A 2,834-nucleotide genomic window follows, 5' to 3' on the forward strand; every position below is an offset into this window, starting at 1 on the left:
AGAAATAAGTATGACAAGGGTGTAAATGTGCAAGTGTGTATGGAAGATAAATGTGTTAATACAGATGAATCATGGCTGAGTATGAATGATACCTATAGTGTGTGTGGCTTTTCCTTATGTGATGTAAAAGAAAGGATGACGAATGCGAGAGTGAGAGATAGGAGAATGATTAGTAGTATGAATGAATCTTTTACTAAAGTTGAGAATGTTTTTGATGAAATGGATGAACTGTTTACAGAAATGAGTGTAATTATAGGGCCAGATGAGAACGAGGTAGATATGATTGTACATGATATATTAGATGATAGGGATTTAGATAGGAATAGTGTTAATGTAGCGAATGATTGTGATAAGGAAGAAGTGAATGAGAGAGTATATGGAGGCCCAGTTACTCGGAGTAGAGGTCCCGTTCCCGACTGCGACTGGGTTATGAAAAAAATAATGTAAGTGTTGTGTGAGAAGGATTTGGCAAAGTAAGGGGGGAGGAATGTGGAGGATTTATTTTTACTTTATTTTTATTTTTTTGGTTTTGCCAAATCCTGTGAGAGAGAGAGAGAGAGAGAGAGAGAGAGAGAGAGAGAGAGAGAGAGAGAGAGAGAGAGAGAGATATTGTGTTAGCGAGCGAAAGTAGTTAGGTTAACGATCGTTGGTGGTGAGAAAGACTGTTGGTACAAATGAGATTGTTTGTTTACATTTTTTAGTTAGGTTACGACAGTGGTGAATGTTTCGGAGCGAATGCTTTTTTATTTGACTGCAGCTTAAGGCAGTTGTGTGAGAGCTGGATTATATCATTATTATTTTTTGACCAGCGTGGAAGTGTTTTTGATTTTCTGAGCTGCGATTCCTTCTTTGGGGAGAAATTTATGTGAATGTGATTGTTGACGACCTGGCTTGTTAAGGAATTTGATACGACTGCTCAGATTTGGAATGAATTATTGATGACCTGAATTGTTTAAGGACCTGATTGGATTGCTCTGTGGATCTTGATGAAATAGATGCTGTAACGACCCCGCCCGGTTGAAGGAATTGGTTTGGCGTATTGATGATGATGATGATGATGATAATGATGATGACAATGATGATAAGTGCAATTGTGCATTAACATTTTTCAGCGGTCCGGTTGCTGCAGAGTTGTGTTTTTGGGCTATAAAAGACTGTTGGCCTTGTGTGGACGAAAGTGTCCACTCAGAATTACATATTGGTTGTGCGGTTTAGTTTTAAGTTTTGTTAGGGTTTAAATTTGGTTTATTTGAATTATGTTACGTTTATTGTATGTTTGGTAAGTTGTTAAGCGTTATTTATTTTGAGGGTTTAATTGAATGGTGGTATGATTAAGGCCTGTTTTGTGTTAAGTGTATGATTATTGATAAGTGTGTTTTTTTTGTTTATGTTGAGCGTTTTAGTTTGTAAGGAAATATAGTTTTTTAGGATATGTTTTGTTTATTTCGTCCTTTTTGTCTAAGAGTCTGGTTGTAGATTACGTAAGGGGAAAGTTTGTTTTGTGGAGACCATTGTCAGTAAGTGTGATTCAGGGTGTGGGGCTTGTTTTTTTTAACATCCCGCCACATGGTGCACGCCTTCACTCGACAGTCTGACGCCTGGTACGCCCGTCAACGCCGACATCTCTCCGCCGTGGCTGAATACAATTGCACCCTCCAATACGTCCCTGGGAAATTGAATCCCGTTGCCGATGCCCTGTCAAGAAACACGTTGGCTGCCGTTCAACTGGGATTGGATTACAACGCCCTGGCTGAAGCCCAACGACAGGATCCAGAGTATCAAGCTTGTAGGACATCCTGCACGTCCCTCCGTTGGGAAAATTTTCCCCTCGAAGACTCCAACACCACCCTCCTCTGTGACGTCAGTACTGGTAGACCGCGACCTTGGATTCCTGCTCCCATGCGCCGACAGGTGTTTGATTTCATTCACGGCCTTTCACATCCCTCGTGCCGTTCTACTGCACAGCTGCTGAAGGCAAAGTTCATTGGCACGGCATTTCTAAGGATGCTAAGGATTGGGTCCGCGCCTGTACTTCTTGCCAAACTTCCAAAGTACATCGACACACACGGATTCAAGAGTGGGCACCTTTCCTCAACCTCAGCGTCGTTTCGCACACGTTGACGTCGACGTTGTAGGCCCCCTACCCACCTCACAAGGTCATCCGTTACCTGTTTACCGTCATTGACCGCATCCACTCGTTGGCCTGAAGCCATTCCCATGGAAACTGCAACGTCCGCCTCATGTACATCTGCCTTACTCTCTGGATGGATTTCAAGATTCGGTATCCCTGAGCATATTACTTCTGACAGGGGAACCACTTTTTACCTCTCAATTTTGGATGTCATTAGCGAATCTCCTGGGCATCACCCTACATCAGACAACGGCCTACAACCCCGCTGCCAATGGAATGGTTGAACGTTTTCATTGCCTCCCTCAAAGCAGCTTTGATGTCCCGCTGCAAGGATTGCAACTGGTTTACTCAGCTTCCCTGGGTCCTCCTGGGACTAAGGACCACTCCTAAAGACGCCCTCGACGTCTCGGCAGCCTGAAATGGTGTATGGCGACCCGTTGGTCGTCCCTGCCGAATTTTTTCCTTCTACAACCTCCTCCGACGATCTCCAGCGCATACGTCACGTCGTGGGAATATTTACTCCGTGCCACCAGACTTACAAGCCCCCAGCGAAGAATCACATACCAACGGACTTGCACTCTGCAACGCACGTCTTCCTGCACAACGACGCTAGCAAGCCACCACTAACGCCCCCTTACACGGGCCCTTTCCTTGTGAACCGACGCAGTCCGAAAGCATTCCTACTAAACATTCGGGGCAAAGA

This window comes from Palaemon carinicauda, chromosome 34 (assembly GCF_036898095.1).
Source record: "Palaemon carinicauda isolate YSFRI2023 chromosome 34, ASM3689809v2, whole genome shotgun sequence".
In the NCBI taxonomy this organism is placed as follows: Eukaryota; Metazoa; Arthropoda; class Malacostraca; order Decapoda; family Palaemonidae; genus Palaemon; species Palaemon carinicauda.